The sequence below is a fragment of the Synchiropus splendidus genome, chromosome 2 (genome assembly GCF_027744825.2).
Source record: "Synchiropus splendidus isolate RoL2022-P1 chromosome 2, RoL_Sspl_1.0, whole genome shotgun sequence".
Lineage (NCBI taxonomy): Eukaryota > Metazoa > Chordata > Actinopteri > Syngnathiformes > Callionymidae > Synchiropus > Synchiropus splendidus.
Window position 1 is genome coordinate 32269467 of NC_071335.1, and position 23456 is coordinate 32292922.

Genomic DNA, 23456 nt, shown 5'->3' on the forward strand with positions numbered 1-23456 from the left:
TATTGGGTCAGTGGGTAGTTTAGGTCTGAGTATATACAAGTAACAGCTGACTTACGACCTGCTGGACTTACATCCATCCGTACTTACGCCCAGCAGATGCTTTTTTTAAATGTCTGGCACCGCAGCATGTAGCTGCCCGGCAACGCGTTCGACAGTAACAGTTGTAAACAGCTTGTTATATAGTAGTATTCAATAGAAAAAGTTGATACAGTAGAAGCAATAATCCTTGGGTCGGCTATTTTGAATGGCATTTGACTCATGTCCAATCTGACTCGGTCGGAACCGATCCCGGTCGTAAGTCCGATGTTACTTGTATATGACATTGGAGGCTTTAATATCTCCTACAGTAAGTGAAGAAGAACTTTGTCTGCTATCGAGTCTTTCTTCGCAGAGAAGTTTTCCCTGAGCTTCCAAGGACAAATTAGCACAACAAAACTAATAAGGCCAAGCTGTGAGTTCTGCCATTTGTCACCTGCAGAGTCTTTCATTCCTTCAGGAGGCTTCATCTCTTCCAACCATCACTCATAAACACGTGAACTGTGTCTGCCAGTGGGCACATAACCAGACTAAATTGAGACGAATATTCAAAGACAGAGAGCATTTTATTGACGCAGCAAGTCAGGGGCTGTTATTATTTTGTAGCTAAATTAATCACTGGCTTTGGCTTCCTTTGTGTTTGAAGACTGGCGTCTCAAACCCATCTGAATCACAGCGTGGTTCTTGGGGTGATACAAAGACGACAGTGAAAGACAAATGCTTGAAGATAACCTTGGCTTTTAAGTTTGGAAAGTTGAACTTTAAAGTTCAGCAAAGTGAAATTGAGCCACTCTTTAAGAGGGGAGGATAAACATGAGTAGGTTGGGCAACTATGGTGGAGTTTCTCTGGACGTCCAAATCACACGAGGCACTGAAGCTGAGTGAGGAAGAATGACGCCGAGCCCAGTGGAACTTGTGTTTGACACTGAAGACTAGTGATGGCTCCATGAGGTTTCATGACACAGTGTCCTGGTTTTCAGAGGCCACCAGATGGCACTGTCTGCTGTAAAATGTTTGGACTTGAACCGTTAAGTCAATGATACCCCACAATATTTCTAAAGTAAGATTGCCATCTAGAGGACTCTGAAAATAAGGACACTGTTTCATCAAACCTGCCATCACTGTATTCTGGTTCTCTCACCAAACCAGCAGCAGAGAACTCTATATTTAGTTGGACACTTAAGCCACTGCAGATTCTCACTGGCGCTGCAGGAAGGTGCCCAGATGTGACCTCGCTCTACACTGAGTCTCTGACTGACGACAAACCAACCGGCAACTCCTACTTCAAACACAGCACTCGCTCCATCCTTTTCTTGCGGGACAATAGCTGTAAAGAAATTAAACCTTTAACCTACGGAGGAAACCATTTCTTCTAGATGAATTTGCTGCACCCCCTTGCTTAGTTGGACGTGTCAATTCCAGGCGCTTCTCAGAAGCAACCTATTGTCACCGTAGCCTCAGCAGCTTGTGAGCTAATTGCCCTTATCAAAATCATGACCCGCTAATTGAATGCAGTCTGAGACGCTCTCCACCCTGCTGCCAGGAGCTGCTGACATTTGGTACGATTCATGACAGCACAGGATCGCTGTATATGGCACTTATAACACAAGATGGCCGGAGTGAGGGGGCAGTGATGATGGATAGGTCTTTCATGGACGTGAATGGACAGGTCTTTTATAATGCTGAAGCCTGCTGGTGTCAGAGGTTCCAGGTTTCTCAGCGCCACCTGTGTCATGCTGGAGTGATGCTTTATTTAAAGTTTTCTTCGCATCTAAATCAGACGTGAAGCAGAATCAACATGAAACGTGAAAAACACAATCTATTCACACTGTGTCAGCGTGAATTGAAATTGATATTACATTTGAATTAAATTTTGTCAGGTTATTCAGGTTTACATGGAATTGGCCCGATACTTTAAGATATTATTACAATTATTACAAAGAAAACACGCTCAATTTTCTTTGCCATATTTCTAGAACTCATGGGTGAGGTAGAACTTTTTCTCGGGGGGGGCCCTGACCTTCTTTAACTAAGCTCAAAGTTCGATTCTGAACAGGTCACTGTCAGCTTATGTTATTGTCCTCAAGTCACCTTCATTCCAGAGTAGACTCCACCTCCTACTCCGTGGTAGCCTCATTCCTCCTTTCAAATTTCCTGTAGGACTCTATTTGCTTTCCTCTTTCTGTTCAAACTTCTGCCCAGTTTGGACCTCTATTCTGCTCACATTGTGTTACATTCACTGTTGGACAAAGTACTTGAAAGTGAGAGTACAAGTATTGAGAGTTTGAGTATTGAATATTGAGAATGTTGCTTGAAGCACCTGAGATTTGCTGTTGGTATTTTATGCTATAAAATGTGTCTCTATGACATTTGTGTTTACTTGCCATTGTTGGTTCCATTAAACTTAGGCTTCTACCACAAAAGCTATCGAGCACACTTTGACTTGACCATCTTGGTAGCCAAATAGATAATAATAATGAGCACTCAACATAAAAAAAAAACATTGATACGATGCCTTCTTTGAATCAAAACTGGCTCACCGCAAATAGCAATGCTACTATCTCTGTTTTGGCAGGTGTGAGGAGCACTTCGTACAGCAGGATGAATCTATAGCTCCACCCTACGCAAACATCTGCCTCCAATATGGCCACAGGTGTGTGACGTTGTTAAATTATCACACCAATAACATCATTTCCAAATCTGTTTTGTAGGAACAAGTAGCGACTATGGTTAAAGGAAAGGATACGAGTAAAATACATACATTAATACGGTAATGTAGAGTTGTGGAGTAAAAGTGAAAGTTGACAAAAGTTAAATGAAATACAGATATGAGAGAAATGTTGCACAATATTACACTAGAAACCCAGCCATGAATGAAGGAGGTTATTAGAACGCAGCAGCATCAAACCAATGGAGCTAATCCCTTGACGCCTGAGTTCTTTTTTCCAACCGCAGACTTCAGCTTCTGCAGCACTTTCGGAGGTCTGACTGGAAATAAGTAAAAAGAGTGCTACAGCCTCACAACAGGAAGGAGGAGGATAGTTAGAGTCCAGCTTCAGGCAAACCTAGGCTGGAGGTGATCTTACAGAGGCTCAGGGTGCTTTCACACTCGGGGTTCTGTCTCAAGACAAGGCTCTTTCGTCTCAGAAGTCCGAGATGTGAACACAAGCGAGTCGGGTTTTGGCTGCGGACCTGATCCCTGCTGGAGACCTGCACTTTGCCTCGGGATACTCTCAGCGGGTGGTGAGCTTCACACCTCTGGCGACTCAGCGCTGGATCCCGGAAACAACTTCTCAAACCCCCAGAAGACTGAGGTGTGCACATAGATGGGTCTATGTCCACAGACGGACAATAGACTCACACTTAACTAGAGAGCCTTGCGGGGCGTCCCTGGGACACCAGGAAGAAATGTGTCACAAAAGAGCTGCGTCTGACTGAAAATGAGGCGAGAGGGTGATGCTGTCTGGTGTTAAAGGTCACTTGAAACACCAGGATCATCCAGACTCTTTCATTTGGAGTGAAATAGGAAGAGGGCCAGCAGGACTCTGATTCCATCATTAGAAGCTTCTATACCATTAGGAAGAGAGAACATGAATATGAAATAATTCATTAAGTCATTACTATTCATATGTGTCCGGCCACTGATACCAAAAGCTCTCTCCACACGATGAGCAGACGCCTCTTGAAAAACACAAGGGTAACAGGATGTGAAACGAATTCGGAAGCATATGGAGTGAAGGGTGGACACAAGGGTGGACTCCATATAGACTGTGAGTCACTCTCCCATTGATATGCAACAGTTTTCACAGCACTTTCTTGCTCCTAATGTGTCAAATAGCCACTATTTTCTGGTGGACTTTTGGGTGCTGGACAAGTGACGTTCCACAATTGAAAATAGTCACTGTGAAAAGCTATGGGAATTTCATGTTCACCAGTCAGAGGCTGTTTTGTGCCCCAAATTTACGACGCAACGGTGATTCATTTCTTCCTCCACTGCTCTGGTAAAGTACTTGCTGACCACATGGAAGGTCAGAGTTCAGTTCCAACCAAATCTGGAGACTTGTTATCTCAGCTGAGCAAGCGGCCCCCGCTGCTATTATTAGCCATATTTGGAGGGAACACTTGAACCATCAATCACACGCACACTTCGGTAAAGTCACAAGAAGTACACTTCAACACGTTTCCACGTCTTGTTTTTGTTTCAGTTTTCACATCGGCTGAATTTGTTTGCATAAAAATGAGCCTCCTGGCGCATGACTGCGAGTACTTATCTGCTGCTGATGTGGCGCTTCACACGGCCGGGTTTGGCTCCAGCTGCAGGCGGAACACGCAGACATCTGCTCTCGCCGTCTCGGCACAGGCGTTTGACACCATTTGAAAACATGTATTCAGCAGCAAAGCGAAATGAAAAGACACTTGAAGAGCTAGCGAAGATTGCAGGCTAATTTGTATTGATAATAAAGTATGGGTTCTGCTTTCAGAGAGAACATGAGTCAATAGATATGATTCGCTGGGGAAATTAACACAACTGTCCCTCTGTTCTATCACAACCTGACGCTCCTGAATGGTTTAATCAGAACACAAACCCAAGTGTCTCTTTCAATATAACACACGGGTGTTGACAAAGACACTTTGATGTTTCACTGCTCCGTTCTTTTGTCTGTCTCAACCAAATCATCTGCCCCTCATTTAAGACTTGCTTATTCATTTTTACACTCTGTATACTTTGCTGTGTTTTGCCTTTGTTGTTCAAGTTGTGCCTCCCCAGTCTATTGCGCAATATCCACAAGTAAAACAAAGTTTCTGTAGATCCCCAATGAAGGTCTAATGAAGAGTTGTCTCCCCCCCTCAGGTCATCTGTGTTATTGACGTAACCCTCTCTAAACACATTGTCATTGCAGTTGCATCGATCATGAATTTCATTTACACCTCTGACCCCTGGGAAAAGGGACTTTTGTATAGTGTCAAAATCCTGAACAAGAACCGAAATCCTCCTCTCCGCATCTTCACTCAAAACTGCAGACACAAATCTTGACTGAAAGTTGTGTTTAATAAACTTATAGATGCAAAGAGAACCCAACCAGATCAGACCAAAGTGATGGCTACATATACACAAATACTCTATCTATCAATATTGTTAGCGTTGATAGCATGATGCTGACTTAAAAACTCATAAAAAATGCCTTTTTATTATAATGAAAAACAGACCACCAATAAATAATCCATTCAGTTCAATTCAGTTTGCAGTTTTCAATCCAAGTTTATCTGGTCCTGCGACTTCTATGTATGAAAACAATAATTTCACATGCTCTTACATGTTACTTCACACTGACCAACAACAATAACAATAACAATAATAATAATGCCGCTGCTCATGGAACTAAAGTTTGCTTGTACAACCATGGACGCCTGAAGGTACGCACTGGGTGAGAGCAGCTGCAGATGAGTAATATTTTTACACTTCTCATTATTCAAAGCTAGTATTCTGTAACTGTCAACAGTGCAGTAAATCTCAAAATTCCTTCCCTTTATTCCTAATTTCAATATCACTTCTAGATTGGTTACATTCCATTCTGTTTCCATTTGTGTTTACAAAATAAATTACTCCCAAAAATGTGACATTTTGTTTGTTTTGTTTTGTTTTGTTTAATTTAATTTAATTTAATTTAATTGTATTTTGTTTTGTTTTGTCTGATGCATTTTTTACTGGAGCGAAAATGCAGTATTTAAAAAGTCATGACAAACTTAAAAATTAAAAACAGACAAAACAGATTTAAAAATTAATTAACTAGAATAAATAAATAGTCAAAAATGTGTTACATTTTAATAGGTTTTTAAAAAAATAAGTCAGTCACATTGTTAGATACAAATAAATCCAGAACAAATAACCCAAATATCTGTTTATTTCGTGTTGTTATTATGTGTCTTTGATAGACGAAAGTGAGCTAAAGGCTGCTACTGGTTAATAAGAAACAACATTAATTCAGGCCGGTCACCAGTTGGATGTCAGCCACATTCTAATCGTATCATCACCATATAGGTGAATAAAGGAGACATTTTCAATTTAAATTGAATAGATTTACATTCTTTTTTTTTCTGCCAGTGAGACTGAGGGCCTTGTTAAAATAGGATGGGGGGCCCCAGGTGGCCTTCAGGCTGGACCTCGAACATGCCGGTCTGAACCTACGGCATGGTTTTACTGAAGTCAGCACTTTTCCAGCTTTGCCTCGGGGATGTGAAAATAGCAGTCGATACGTCCCTGTCTGTGCTCTGCTATGACGGTGTCACTTATGGAAATGAATTGGGCCGAAGGATCCTGCCAGTGTAGGTTTCCGGTCCGTGGGCAAAGATAGTGTCAGTTTTGTCTGTGACTGTGCCTTCAGCTGATGACTCCTCTCCAGGGTCGACCCGACGCCGGAGACACCTGCCATCTCGCCAGTCATGCTGCCTGTCGCCCGTTAACAGTTACTGTGTTGGTTTGGACTTGGCAGATGCCTGTTTGGTTTTTGCAACAGCAGCTACCATTTAGCTGCTTACACAAAATACTCTGTGTGCTCATGTGATATTTCTCCGCCGACACAGCATGAATGTCCGGAAATTACGGTGAGACACAGCCGTCTCCGCCACTCCACGGCACTAGATCAGCAATGGCAGTGTTTTCACTCAATACATATCCAGCTTTTCCACGTTATGAATCATGACTCACATTTTCAGTAAAAACATCGAGCTCCATATCCCAAGTCTTTAGATGAGATTGTGAATCACCGGGGGAAGATTTAATATGAATGAAAACCATCTCCTGAATATTTCCGCTGCGAAAGAAAGCGCCATATTTGCCCAGCGTAGTATTTGCCGCGCCACCTCGGGGTCTGGTCATGACACGTTATCTTGAAACTCATCTTATCTTGACAACGTGTGAAAGCAAAATGAGTGATCTGCCACTGTGGTGCAGCAAATGACGCAGTTAGGAGACAGTGACTACATGGTGTGACTCCAAATACAGATTAAGAAGTACTAGGAGTTACACTTGGAAATCACGTAGATGAATATCAAGTTTGTCTAAGGAGGTCAGCAGCAGGCGCAGACAGCTGGGTGAAAACAAGCGTCAACTCTGACGTCAGTTTCATTACCAGTGACGCCAGTGGGACGCACTTTCATCACTTCACGTTTCCTTCAGGATTTAACCGCCAGTCAGTGAACGGAATCCCTGATGTCCTTCAGAGTTTCGTGTGTGTGTGTGTTCATAAGTCAGGTCTTCAACTGAAGTGATGAATATGAGTGACAGTGAACTAAACTTATTGTTGTGTCAGATCCTGCTGGTTTTACTCAGCATTTTAAACACAAACACTTCAACCTTATTCTTCAGCCCGTGGTCTTCAACCAGGCCTCCACCCAGGAAGGGTTGTGAGGGAAAAGGAAGCGGGCAGGTGGCAGGATAGAAGGATACGTATAGACAGATGTTGTGCATGAGCTGGCAGGTTCCTGAGAAGAAGATGGAAACGCTTGATCTGTTACCCAGTGGAGACCCTTGGTGAGCAAACAGGCTATAAAATTAAGATTTGGTCATGTGTTGCTTCATTTTCTCCACAAACCTGGTGAGTGCAAACATGCCAGACTCGATACTTTAAGTTTTGGTAGATAGAAAAGGCTGTGTTTAAATGATTTTGGTGGGAAAGTACCATAAAAGCTAATATTATTATGGGCTTTTCTTTTATTCTTAGATATAACATAGAGAGTAGAAGTAGGTGTGCAACTATAATACCAGTCCCCAAATACTTAAATAGATATTGCAATATACAGATATTACAAATTGGTACAAAATTTAGCGATAAATATTTTTGAAAAATTAATCAAAGACATTTGAAAAACCAATTCTTGGAGTGGCATCATGGGAAGTGACGTTGGACTCCATTAACCATGTAGTCATGGAGTTATTACTATATATATATATATATATAGTTCTTAATATCTCCAACACTACAGTAGATACACTGTTATACTGATATACTGATAGATATACAGGACTGAAGTTAACATCACTTATGAACTTATGAAGGACCACTCCATGATGTTACATGGACATTTTCAAATGTCTTTCTATTACACTTTTCACAAATATTATATACAAATACATATATATTATATGTTTTTACTGTTTGGCAATTGGTGGACAGTCTCTTAGTCACCATCCCACCACTTGCTGTTGTCCATGTTATTCAACCAGAGAAGACACAGGGATTTTTTCATCTAAAATGCCTTTGCAGACAACAGACAATACATGTGTGTCCAGAAAGTAGCAAGGTTTGTGCTCCATCTTGTGAGTTATTCAGCACAGAGTCAGAATCCTTACTCAAACAGCCGCGGCTAAAATAGTCAAGCCTCACTCAGACATCATCTCTTCCTTTGTAGAAACAAACTGAAGTCGACTCGCATTTTCGCAAGTTCCAGCCAACTCTACCAGTGTTGTTTAAAATCAATGAAAACAGTCTCCTGAAGCTTTGAGAATAAGCAGAGCTGGGTTATTGACTTTGAGCATTGATTTTGCATTTATGAGCTCTGAATGCAATTTTGATTGACATGCTTTTTTTAAAAAAAATACATTAATTTATAGCTTATTTTTCATCTATATTTATGTATTTAATTGATTGATCTGTGGTTCCACTTTTCATAAATAAGTTAAGTAAACCAAAGTGTTTCAATGCCTTTTTTTTTTTTATTATCCACATTGCATTGGAACTAATATCAAATTTTGAATATCTTCCTGGGTATCAATATGGAGTTTGCAATATGAGAATCATGACCATCCAGCCTGGAAGTGGAAGAGAGGAGATGAATGTGCACTATTCCCATGGTTCTAGTTGCAGCAGGACCTGCTCTACTGTGTCGTCGTGAATGTATCAATTATTTAATGTACCTCCTTATACTTGAGACTCAAAAAGAGCTTGGGAACAGATCCGTTTTTTCCTCTGTGATAGAGAGAGAGACCAGTGTCACCTGCAAGGAAGTAAAAGAAGAAAACTTAAATCAAGTCTGATGCGGGTTTATTTGAATTTCAGAGCGAAATAAAGCTGCCAAGCCATAGCGGCGAGTAACTCCCTCCTCGCGCCGCGGACCTGACAGGACACCAAATAGGCTGATGGTAGCATTATGTCGCGGTCAGCAGCGTGATGAAGCTTGTAGTGGACAGAGAAACAGCAGGTGTCAAAGAGGTGAGGCTGAGAGAAGCTGCTCTGTTAGCGAGAGATGGAAGCCGCTGAGAGTCACGACGCTCAAGAACCTGCCTGGAATCGAAATGAGACAGAGACAAAACGCCGCCAGGAGACATTACAGTGGAAGAGGATGACCTTTAAAGAGGAGCATTTATTTATTTAACGACATGTTTGAACATTTGCGAAGAGGCGCAGAAGGTTATAGGTCATACAATATATTTTAATGGATCAAATATTAATTATATAAAATAAAATTATAGATCACAGAGTCTGAAAATATATGATTGAGCCAGATTTGATTTTGGATATATTTACAGTATAATGTAGTAAACATGCTGATAATTGTCGAGAAAAAAAATTATAAAATTATAATAGCATTACACTGTATATGTAATGTAATGCTATTACATTGTAATACATTGTAATTATTGTATTACATTACATTGTAATACAATAATTACAATGTAATTATATATATAAGTGCTGGGACTTTAATGAGTTAATTATGATAAAAAATTTCGAGATTTTTTTGCATCGGATTTTGAACGAAAATCCAGAACTTGAACGCCTCCGAAATAAGCTGGAAAAAACATAACGTGCGTGGACCGATCAGCTGACCCACGACGCGCTTTGTTATTGTGTATAACGCAGCTTCAGTATGCAGACATGTCCCGTTAGCTACATTTACTGACTGTTTTTTCTTCATATTGAGGTGTAAAACCTTTCCTGTCTCCACACTGGACCGTGGTAGAGTGTCACTCTCCACACCTCCGAGGCTGGAGCGCTCACTCCAGGGTTTGATGTCCTGTTGTGGGCTGGAGCTGGGACAGGGATGAGGCGAGTCTGGGACAGAGCGTTACTTGGTTTATGACTTTGTCACAGCCAAACTGCACAGAAGCGCACATTCAGAGCTGGACACGCACCGGGCACCTCTTCACATCCGGAGAGACCTCACTCACTCGGCAACCCCTCCCACATGCAGCGGCCACACACATAGAGGAACAGCGCACCTGCAGCAGACACTCTACATTCACTCCTACAAAAGACTATTTTAAGGCTTGGAACGCATTATTTCTTTTTCCATTCATTGTAATGAGAAAAATCGATTCCGATTTCGAACAACTTGCTTCTCGCACGGCCGTCTGGAACAGACTGTGGTCGAGAACCGAGGTACCACTGTATATATATATATATATATATATATATATATATATACATATATATATATATGAACTTGTGCTCTGATTACTCTCAGCACAACTGAATATTCTCATATGAATTCATGTATTTGGCACTAATCATCATGAAAATATTAGTCAGCTGACACGCTCTTGTGCAGACTCCCATCGCTGAAATGCCGTTTCATCCTCCTAAATGAAGATGAATACCCCAAATGTGATCTCATCTTGTCTTTCAGTTCCCGGCGGTTTTTGTTCCTGCTGCTTCTGAAGTCCCCCTAACAATCGTGGCAGCTGTCTGTAACCGGCTGTTCTCTCACAACCTCTCTGTGTTTCCCTGTGGCTTTTCAGAGAGGATTTCTTCTCATGCCAGCCACCACTTGTTCTACATCCGGCATCGTCTGCTTGGCAGATTCCAAGCCAAGTTGAATCCCTTTATAGAGCAAGAAACAACATCCACTAACTTCCACATCATAGTTTTGGCCACATGCCAGCAGCATCATCATCATCACCACCGATGAAGAGCTCAAACTACATTAGAGGAGTTCATGGTGTCCCTCTTAATCGACAAAAAATGTTCCAGTCAGGTTCATGATTGATTTAGTGTGTTCTTTAGATACATTTTCTGCTGATCAAAAGAAGAAAAAGTTCCTGTTAGAGCCACGAGAAACACTCCTATTGTACGCAATGTACTTTGCCAGCAAACATACAACTACACACATAAAGGTTTGCTACATGTTATTACAGTTCCGTATTCAGACTACGCCCAGACAAATATTCAATAATGAGTCAAGGCATAATCTGAGAATAAACACATGAGCTATTATTGTGTGTTCATGAGTGTGTGTTCATGAATATACAGTAGCTCCTGTCTGCGGTCAACAAACTGTTTTCAGCGTTTATTAAACCAATTCTTGAACACTTTGTGGATTTTGGAGATGTGAAGTGACGCTGGACAAACCATGACCTCATCCGACCTGGGACAAGAGGAAAATACAGCACCAACAACACAAACAAGAGCCTCATAAGCAGCAAGCCATGTACGCTGCGGGGCGAGGAAAACAATATTTAAATTCCCTGTTAATATGCAAGCGTGCGCACGCAGGTTTGGAAAATGATGAGAATAATTGGCTTAAAGCCACCTTTGATTGTACGTCATTAATTCAGTCGGCTAAGTAGCAAGTGATTGCTGGCTTTTTCTAAATGACGTTCTTTGTCATTTCCCTTCTGTGGGGTTCACACCAACGCCTCTTGTTTCCAGCTCTTGAATTTTTCATTCACCCGCGGTCACCCTGGGAGTGACGGACAACGTGTGGAGAATAGCTGAGGCGATGAAGCGTCGGCCGCCACTGGGGGCGTCGCATCGCGGGACACGAGTGAGAACAGGACGTCAATTTACCCAAATACATGAACGTTTTTCAGATCATAGCCTCACTTTTTTATAACAAGTTTGACCGCACAAATAGAGACTGTTTTTTTTTGGTCACCCTTTAGATCAGGGAACATATATCACCACCAACAAACTCCTTCTTTGTATGTGTACTACCAGCATATTAGCCAGTACTTCACCTTTGAGAAGTGTCTCACTTCGTGAAAATAGCTGGTAAAATAATGGTTAGTTCCACCCAATTTGTTCTTAACAAAAGCATATTGACGTCAGCGGTGGGATTCACCGCTGACAGACATACTATTTTCATTTCAACAGGAAAGTATTGTTTTCTCTGAGAAGAGAATCGAGCTGTCTTAACTGAAGTCACGACCTCTCACACAGCAGACTGGATGATAGCACGGTGAGCTTGGACCTAAAATTATTGAGGAAAACAACCTGGTGAGTGAATAAAAACCCTATTTCAGGAACGCGGAAATCTAACTTAAAAAATACCTTCATGAATTGTGCTGTTGTGAACATGTCTGCTACATGTTGCACATTTTTTACTCTATTAGAGAACCGTGAAATACCATGGTTTTAGAGAAACATTGTTTTTGTATTGTTGAAATATAATTTGCCTTCCATGTTTTGAGGGTTTTATGTATGTTAAACATACATTGTGAATTTTGTGAAGCACAGCAGGTGCTTTATGAGGGCAAAATCAAGAAATAGAAATTTTAAAATGTTGCTATAACTCAAGTATTAATTTGGAATATCATTATTTTAAAAAACAAGAAAAAGAAGAATGGAGTTGGCACATAAGAACACACATTTTTTGGGGGGGAAAGAGGAGTCTGCATAAAAGCATAAAACAAAAATATTTCAGTATTAACATTAAATATTTTAATTTTTTTATTTTCATTTTTTTAATTATATTTGTTCAGTTTTTCTCAACAATAAATGTCAAATGGGACAATGTCACATTCTTAATTTAATTTAATTTAATTTAGCAAAAGTATAACTCCGAGTTATGATTGGGAAAATAAAGTAAAAAGTTCGCAGATTCTCAGAACAAAATGGAGTGAGATACAAAGTAATAAACGTCCATGAACTTTGCCAGTTTTTTAGTAAAGGACTGGCTCACGGACTTACATCTTAAACTTCAGTGACAAACACGTGCACTGACAATGCTGATGAATCGTGAAGACGAACTCATCTGTCAGCACCTGGGGGCAGCCGTGGGAGAAGCAAGACCCTTCCTTTCTCCCTCCCCCCCACCGCTGCCTTGAATAGTGTAGTGCTGACAGAGGGGAGATCTCCCCCTTGAACCGCCTCTCTCCATAGAAATATGACATTTGCATGTAAAAAAGACCAGAGCATTGGTCAGGCAGATTCACAAAGAGGTGCGGCACAACTTTGCCTGGAGGAGAATTTCCACTGACCTACCTGCAGTGACAGATGGTTTCCATGACAATGATGCACTTTGTGGGATAAATGAGAGGAAGTTTGAGAATGTGCTCTTCAGTATTCCTCCCACCTCCGAGCAATGAACACATCATGAATGCTTTTATCACTCTGTGAGGCAGATGTAAGAGTTTTAATTTGCAGTCAGAATTGATCAGGCCAAGTTCCAAGCAAGTGCTAAACAGATGTGTCCCCGTCTTTGTCTCCTCACCATCTCTCAGTGGTCTGGTTTTCACGCCGTGTCGACAAGCAGCTCCCACTTTGGTGTGTGAGATATGGTTTTGGTTTGGTTTTATTTCACACACTACACATTTGACTGTTCTGTGCATCCGTCGTTTTGGTTGAGAGTACTATCTTTAAAGGCAGTACATTTTGATAAAGATGAAACTACAATGTGAAAATCTAAATTACTGAGGAAATGACTAGATAATGGCAGCAAGTGTATTCGTCCATTCGGACGTAGCGAGGCTCCATCCTCTTCCATCTCCTCTTTCTGTCTCCTTCTCCTCTGTGCCCAAATTCAACTGCTGCACAGATGACACCCAGCTCCACCACTCCAAGAAATCCATGACAAGAAATTGTTCTCCTCGTTGGTACAAAACTCAGACTTTTCTATATGCAGGTGTATAAGAAAGTTCTTCCGCAGTAGACCCTATAAGATGCCGTGGTCCTGACGTTATACATTCATCGCATGATGCGTGATAATCATTCAGTCAATTTTTGTATAGCCTGGTTAAAAAAAAAAAATTAAATGTCCACACCGTGGTGCGCACATTTAAATCAAAAGAAAAATACAACATGGCTGGTCCAGCTCCCGAGTTCCAGCAAGATAGCGGCTTTAAAAGTTATGGATTAAACCTTAGCAAAATGGCCTTGAATAAGTTTGTCTTATGATATAAATGACTTTTTCTTCTCCTTCCTTTCCAATTTTTTTTTCACATCGTGTTGATGTAGAACAGTCGTCGACACTTATACTAGCATTGCTTTCATAGCACACTGGAGGTGTGACATATTTTGTGAAGTGAGATGGCAGCGTGTTTGGTGGCAAAACGCTCAGCTTCCCCACGCCACAACAGGCTATAGATTTTTCACGGGCGCACAGTCTAGGACATTTTCAATGATAATAAGATTATTACTAGCTGGCGCTGGTTGGAAAGGCTAGATTTGTTGCCTATTTCCATGCGACTTATCTTCCACACAGAGTTTCTTGTCAACTTCCAACTAGTTCTTAATATCTGGAATGAACACAGATGCCCTCTTTCTGCACAGCAGGAACATCTTTTATCAGCCATTTTCCTTGTTTTTGCAAGATGCTCCTTCGGGATTGCTGTCGGCTGCTGTAAAGCTTTCGTTTATGTCGTGAACGCCTTTGCTATTTGTGGGTGTCCAAGGAGTAGACAGTTGAAGCGTGTTAAGGGTAACAAATTAATAATAATATTACTCATGTACTGGCATTGTTTGGATGCAGTGAGAGAGCTACAAGACCAACAGACCCAGATCATAAAACTTTATTTTGCCGGCGCGTTTCAGAATGAAGCAAAGAGCAAAGTGTTGACATTTATTGAATTGGTGACAATAAAACACTATTTTTTAGTTATGAGAAGTAAATCCATCTCTTCATAGTCCATCTCTTGAGTTCTGTAAGAAACAAACTTCAGTCATTGTGATGGCTCTTTCTGGATTCATCCGTGAAAAACATGCAGAAAACTCTCATGTTAATGTACATTGTGTACAGTGCATTCTGTCATTGCGTGAAGATTCTCCAGCAGAGAGCGACAAGGCATGGAACAGTTCAATAATTTAACATGAAAAAACAATAACAGTCCAATGATTGTCAGAAATAACAGTCACTAAAAAACAGAAGTCCAAATGTCTCAATTGTTCAAAATCCAAAATGTCCACCAAACCAGGAAGGAAACAAACAAGCAAGCAAGGGAGCAAAAAGTTGGAAATTTGGATGTCAGGCACCAAGGCAAAGATATAAAAACCAAAACTTTACAAGAGACGAAGCAGCACAGAGGGAACAAGCAGGATCTTTTCTGCCTGCAGTCTCGATGATCTGACACACGAGATTGGAACCGAAAGGCTGCTGCCTCCAGCAGGTGAGTGCAGGATTAGTTCCAGCTGTGTGCCATAGGTGAAGCTTGGGAAGAGCAACATACTTGGTTTCAACTTCTGTCATCCTCCACCGTTCAGTATAGAGTCACAGAGTCTTCAGCTGCTCTGCTCCTCTTTGCTCAGAAACATCGATTTGATTTCCTCCCTTCACCTCTTCCCTTAATACTCCCTCCATCTTTCTTTGTCACGTTTTCTAGTTTGCGCCAATATAGTCAGCTCCAAATTCCATTCACCTCACTGTGTTGTGGAGTTGTCTTAAATAGTCAAGTGAAAAGTGGGTTGAAACTTCCTCATTCCCTTGATGCCCTGGTTAGAACACACGCAGTTGTCTGTGCAAGTTTCAACAGTTCAGTGACTGTCTCTCATTGTCCATGTCACTAAAACCAGGAGAGTGAATGTGACGCTCATTGTGTCCTCGGAACAGGAAGCTGCTATTGTGACTCATTCAGTAGTCACACTCTTCACCCCTGGCTCTGTCCCTAGCCAGCCTCCGCAAACATGTCATTTCCTGCCCCTTTTTTTTTTTTTAACTGTCCCTTGGAAACCTTTCAGATTTCCCTATGCAAATCTTGGCATATGTAAATAATAATCTTTGGCCTGTCCATCACCGTCTTGGGAATGTCACATTTCCTTCTGTTAGTTGTGAATATGGATCACCAAACCTTTGCCAGAGATGATCCACAGCAGTGATAGGGGACGGGATCGTGAATATAGAATCAAATTTGCCAGTGAATCACGTACTTCAGGCTCAGGATGAGTCACCTTCACTGCTGTAAACACATTAAAGTCATTAACTATAAACTATTTACCATGAACTGATTCATGTAATTGGTTTCTGGATTTCCCACTGTTGCAGCGAAAATCTGGCAAACGGAGAAAGCACTTTTTGAGGGACAGGAACATTAAGAAGACCATCAGTTAAACTGTTCACACTCAATCATCGAGGTGGACGGAGAGACGGAGGCAGAACGGAGAAATGAAAATACACAGTGGGAAGACGGAGAGTGGAAGGAAATGAACAAGCAGGCAGAAGAGACAGAGCAGCGTGTCTTCAGCAAACCATCAGGTATAATTTCAGTTCGCTGGCGAGGGTTGATAGAATGAGAGAGCAGCAGCAAGATAGATGTGAGAGGAGGAAAGGATGGCTAAAAGAGATGTACTGACATCGGAGAAAGAGAAAAAGAATTTTCTGACCACAGAGATTTCTACAGCATTAGTGTCGTCATTTAACTCGGCGAGCAGCGAAGCTCTCCACAGGATCTGAGACTGAACCTGCCAGCAGATGTCGGTGATTTATCCAGAGTAAACAGAGTGAGATTAATGGTGTGTAATAGCACACAAGGGCCTGGGAGACGCTGCTGCTCCGGTGACAGTGTCAATGAAAGGGTTATTAATGTTTTAAAAGGTGCAGACAGCGACTCTGTGTTCATGGACGGCATAGTGTGTTCATCCCTTTGTCCCTGCTCCGGTGAGAGACAATGCCGGTTCATGTTTTCCTTTCATTACTGTAATTGCAGTGTTACGATTCCATGTTTACATTTGCAGATAGCTGCGTGTCTGGGCTGCAGCGAACACATGTTATCTACTACCTGTTTGCTTCTGCACCAAATGTACCAGAATGATGTTTTGCACAAATACTTCACCCCACACAGGCCATGCTGCTCCCACTCAGTGTCACTAGGAGACGCTTCCTCCTGAAACAAAGCAGCCTTCACCTGTGGAGGATCTGTTTGTGGGTCAGTAGGTCCAACTCACGCCAGCCTACTCTCGCTGCTGTGGCGCCTTCTGTGGAGCAATCTTCTTTAAAAAGCATTTTAATCACATGACTGAGCAAGTGATCTGGACTGCACTTCAGTCAGACCTCAGTCAGACCATTTTTTTTTATATTTTCATCTACAGTGGTACCTCGGTTCTTGACCACAATCTGTTCCAGACGGCCGTTCGTTAAGCGAATTGTTCGAAATCTGAATCAACTTTTCCCATTACAATGAATGGAAAAAGAAAGAATGTGTTCCAAGCCTTAAAATAGTCTTTTGCAGGAGTGAATGTAGAGTGTCTGCTGCAGGTGCGCTGTTCCTCTATGTGTGTGGCCGCTGCATGTGGGAGGGGTTGCCGAGTGAGTGAGGTCTCTCCAGAAGTGAAGAGGTGCCCGGTGCGTGTCCAGCTCTGAATGTGCGCTTCTGTGCAGTTTGGCTGTGACAAAGTCATAAACCAAGTAACGCTCTGTCCCAGACTCGCTCCAGCCCAGAGTTGTGGAGAGCGAGCACCTCCCCTGTGACACTCTACCACGGTCCAGTGTGGAGACAGGAAAGGTTTTACACCTCAATATGAAGAAAAAACAGTCAGTAAATGTAGCTAACGGGACACGTCTGCATATAGAGGCTGCGTTATACACAATAACAGAGCGCGTTGTGGGTCAGCTGATCGGTCCGCGCACATTATGTTTTTTCTGGCTTTTTTCAGGGGCATTCGAGTTCTGGATTTTCCAAGCAAAAAATTTTTGTTTGAACGATGTCCGGGGCGTCCGAAAACCGAGGCACCACTGTATCATTAATATAGGAATCATAATGCATTCATAAGGCTCTAGAGAAGATGGGTGTTATGGGTGTTCATAACCACGTGTAGTCACTTCTGACAAGGTTTATAAAGTATAATGTAATATAAGACTGAAGATCCCCAAACCTAATCCTGTCCTGAACATAAATACACTGTAAAATGCTATGACAAACAGCACTATTATCACAAAATATTCACCTTATTGTGCTTGAAAATAACCTCGTAATAATTTGCTGAAGTCTGTGAAAGGAAATTTGAGTCCAAATCCAATTTTAGCATACAGCATCTCTGAGGTTCCCCACTGAATCCACCCTATAACAAAAGAGTTTTCAAGCTTGAGTCTTTGAAAACTTGAGTCTGTGCTCATTAAATTGTCTTTTCGCCAGATTAATTATTATTTCTGCTTAACACAGCAGAAGGGGACATCGAAAAAGAAGATTAAAAAACACTCATTATGAGCAAATATGCACTTGAAGCAAGTGAAATTATCTGTTCATGCAGCTGTAAAATGACCAAAGAAATGTGGGTTTTAAGGTGACGTTGCTCAAAATGTAGCTTTTGACAGCCCCAAAATAAGTATAATGGACTGAATCTAAGAGTAAAATCGTAGACACTAAAGAAGAGATGACCTTAAATATAACTTTTCACTGCATCAAAATAAGACACACTTAAAAATAAGTGGAAACATAAATCTCATCCAGAATGACAGGACGGTAAGCATTTATTTGACACTCTATTTAGCGGCAGTGAGTCAGGGTTGCTCTTACAGTCAACTTAACTTTGAACAGAATTTGTTTTCCAGCCACAAAACAGAAAAGAAAAACTAGAATTCAGCTTCCTTAGTGTTAATGAGCTTCTATCCCACAATACGGAGCAATAGTAAGAAATGCGGCATAATTGTCTGGTTTGAAAATAAAAATATGAACTCGCAAAATAAAATAAAAAATGTCCCCAACATACCCAAACATGTGCTAACAATGTGTTGCAACACATTTTGGGTTTGTTAGATGCAAGTTTTGATGGGTTGTGAAATGGCTGCATCTCAACATGCTTAAAATAAGAGCGATAAACAGTTGTTTAGTCAGAGATGTTAGAGTCTGTCTGAGACAGGCCAGAGATGTTAAATATATTTTAACATTATTAACCTCATTATTGACAGGAAATAAGAAAAGAAAGGCCTAAAATAAGATAAATATGCCTGATGTATGTGACAGTACATATACTATATATATCTATATTTATATTGTATATCTTACATATATAAATACACATAATTTGCAGCGTGGATAACAACATACGCCTCTGAACCCGGCAGCTTATGCAACAACGTGGCTAACATATGCATTTTTACAGACCAAAGAGCGTCATGCTGCCACAATACTGAGCCTTATGACATCAAACTAATGAAATCACAGGTGTTTTATTTACCTCAAAATGGAGTGTTTTTGCCAGAGAGATATTATCTCCCGGAGGACCGTAGACGAGAAGCAGCAGCTGAGACTGACTGTGGTGTCGGAAGTTCAGACGTGGGCGAAAACAGCGCATTTTGAAAGAAACCAAAAGATGCAGAACATTGCCCAGTTGACTTGAGTCAATCTGGATGCTGGACCCTGTTTTCAAAACTAGTTAAGAAGTGATCCTCATGTATTTTTGTGCCGGGTGCACCACTGACCTTTCTACGGCGCAGACAGCACCACTGCACCCGCGGCTAATCGATCAGTGTATGAGAGTTATTTATGAACAAAATCTATTTTCCTTCTTAAATTTAGTGGGTGTGGCTCATATTCCAGTGCACTCTATAGTCCGGAATTTAAGGTCATTTGAGCCAGGGATATGTGGGAACACTGGGGCCTCATGAACCAACCTCAAGTGCCAGATTTGGTCCGCTGACCTTATGTTTTGCATGAGTGTTTTAAAGCATGACTTTGACCTCAGTAAAGCAGATGATAATAATACCACCAATAAAAGACAACTAAAGGAACAACTGAATGTTTGAGGTGGACTCTGTCAAATGCCTCATCTCACTGAGCTCCTCAGGAGTCCTGGAAGACAAATGTGGGCCACAAAACAAAAGTGCTGTCTGATCATTCTCCTTCTTCTTTTGGGAAGTGATAAAGGGCAGCCATCACAAGACTTCAGGAGGAAGGAGAGTTAAAAAAATGCAGCAGATAAATGAGACATCAAGAGCTTTCGGTGGTTTATAAAATAGCGAAAGCATTTCAAAACCAAAGCTGAAGTGGAGACTTGAAGTCTGACTTCCAAGTGACAGGGGAAGGGAGCCACAAAAGGAAGCCTTTACAAAACAATGAGAGCAGTTTCAATGCAAAAGCGGAGCGAAGCGTGATTAAGCAGGTTGATGTAATTTGCACTTCAGTTTCGCCACAGTTGAGTCAAAGAAAATTCTAGTTAACCACATAACAAGGACAGATCCAACCGCTATTACTGTCGCAAAAAGTGTTGCGACGTGAGAGCCTGCATTTGTGATCAGACGATAAGAAGAGCATGTTCTGAGGGGTTTTTGAGAGAATATTGCGCCGCGTGAATGATAATCATTTTGCTGTTGGCCGCTCTCACATTGGAATTGAATTTTTTGCTGAGCAGAGAGGGAGTGTTTTTCTGCGTCCTCCGAGGTTCGATATGAATTCCACTGCCTAGTTGAGCGCGCTCCATCATCACAGGCGCTGTTGTTCTTCTTAATTCACACCCCAAACCCCATCTGCCCTCCAAAGGGGTTTTTCATCTGATGCTTATTTAGGTGGGAACAGTCACTTCACGTGTCAAAACACACAGCGATAAGACATTTCAGGAGCCTGCTTTCGTCCACCTGATTGAATATGGGTGGTGCTTGAGCGGACCCCTAACCAGGATAATCTCTTAACCGTCCTGTGATATTGAAATCCCTCATCCTTCAAAAGCCAATATTCCAGCTCCAGATAGCTGCTGATGCAGTTTCATATCGGGCAACTTTAAAAACAAATATTGCTGCAGGCATTTACACAGCAGCAGTCAAACAGCTGTTATGAACTCAATAAAAAAGGGAGTGTTTTGATCAAATGAATCAAACCATAAGTGGCTTCACTTCACTGCAAAAGGAAACTTTCTAAAGCTCTGTATTCAGATGCAGGAGATTTGGAAATGAGTCAGATTAATTGTGTTCAACTTTGTTGTGGAGTTATCTGTGAAAAAGACACACTTCAATGAGTATTCTCAAGATCATTATTTTTGACCTTTAGAACAGCATCGCTTCATATTTAACTCACACTCCCATTCACTTTTGAATATGATTAGTTTTCAAACTTGGTTTGTAAACACGGCTGTTCCCCAGTAAAACTGCCATCCCGCTCTGTTTACAGTAAATGCTGGAAATATATGTTGTAATCTTCAAGCCAAAAAAATAAATAACTGATTGTCTTTTATCGCAGCTTAACCCGTACGGGAAACCTTAGCGACAATTATCAGTCGACTCAACACGGCAACACGTGAGGCTCAACAACGCTACAAACTCACTGTGACATCCCATGATCACAGCGGAATAACATAAAAAACAAAAGTTACACTCAAAAGCTCAACATTTCCCCTCCCACAGGCGCGTGCAGACATTTCGGTCGCTGGTGATCAAGCCAGAAACACGGCACACGTCACTGACTGTTTGTCTATTTGGACAAAAATATGTTTTCCATGTACAAACAAACGCCTTAGCATGCAACTTGTCAGTAGCCAACTTCATTGAAGGCGAATGGGCACTTTTATCGTGCAAGGAAAAAAAGGAGGAAAAGACCTAGTGCACCACTATGAGTGCGTGCATCCCATGGCGTTCGCCATTTCTTGAAATGGTGAAAATAAATTGTACATTTTTTTTACAACTTGTCTATGGTGCGTTCCAGTTGTGGTCAGAGCGGGTCACATTACCTGAAACTGTGAAGTCGGAGACACTTCACCACTCCCATCTTTAAAGATGGCTTCCCAGTGTCGACAGTAAGTGGAAGCTGTACACTCCATTAGGTGGTACATTTTGTTTTGTACTAAGTCAGTTGTCCTGTGAAAAAGCTGTCAAATGTTTTTGCAACAATGAAATACACCAAAAGAAACAGATGCCTTCTTCTCCTATACTTCATACTTTTATATACTTTATTTCACTTGCAGACTGACCTTACATTTATCCAACAGTAGCTCGCATTTGAACAAAAGCAATTGGATGTTGCCATCATGTCTTTCGACTGACTCACACCTTCCAAGGTAAATGTGTTGCTATCAACAAATACTATTGTCAACTTATCCTGAGATGTAACAAAAATACTGTGACCATGACTATGACTAAATATATAAAGCACTGTTGTTGATGAATAAAACAAACTTAAATGGGGTTTTGAATCAAAACAATAACATGCCTAAATATTCATGGGCCTAAACAAGACAAGACTGTCATGGCTGTCTACGGGATCAGACCCAGTTGCTGAATTGTTGCAGGCTGACAGAAGACTCGGGAGAGTGGGGGGTAGATCTAACAAGGTTTATTCACAATTAGGCGAGAACACAAAAGACAAACAGGAACGCTGAATCAAGACCAGTGACACCAGAAGACAGAACGGGAAATACACTCAAGCAGAAAGGCAGAAAGAAGCTCAAGCACGCACGGAATTTAGAAATATATAACAGGAGAACGAAAGAATGGAGGGTCGAGAGAGAGAGAGAGTTTACCGTGAGGACGCGAAGCAACCATCTGGCAGCGCTGACTGGAAGCCAGGTGTAGAAATCACTGGAGTCCGATCAGCGGAATGGGATCCAGCTGCGCTGCTGTGAAACTGAAGAGAGAGAAGGAACAGGAAATGGCAAACAGGAACACAGAAAGTAACAATATAAAAGCACAATAGAAACGAAACATGACATAGATGTCTATATCATCAGTGGCGTCTCACATCTAGTGCTGCAGACATTGCTTTTCAAGTCACAGCTTTATTTAGAAGACACACTCTTGGTTGCAACTTTAGATCCAAAGTTTAACTCATTTCGGTTGACTATGTCTAGACAAAACTCGCCATGGATGACCGTCAAAGATTACAGTGCTCATCCATTTCATCCAGTCCACTAAAACTGGAGGAGGCCAGATTGAAAGTGATAAAATCTAAAATGATGCCTTAACACTAAGACTAGCCTCAAACTAAAATTGAAAACAGGTCACCGTCACCATGGGGAAACCATGGTGAATATTTAGTAGGTAGGTTTAGCAAGTGACCCAGTCTTGCGACTGCTGTGTAGGGCAGGTAGGAACAGAAGGCGGTTGCATAAACATGGCGGTCGGGCAGTCCGCTGGATAGGAACATGTTGGCGTGAGTGAGACAGCCACGAAGAGGAATCAGCTGAGAATCTTACTGACTGAGCGCACAATGATGATCACGCATGTGCTGTCAGGTGAGCAGGCAGATCCCGAACTGAACCCTGATAAAGGAAGCCATGTTAGAGGCTTGTTTTTTGGTGAGCATGACTGGCAAGTGTTGCAGCAGAATGAACTCATGCATAATTTACCAT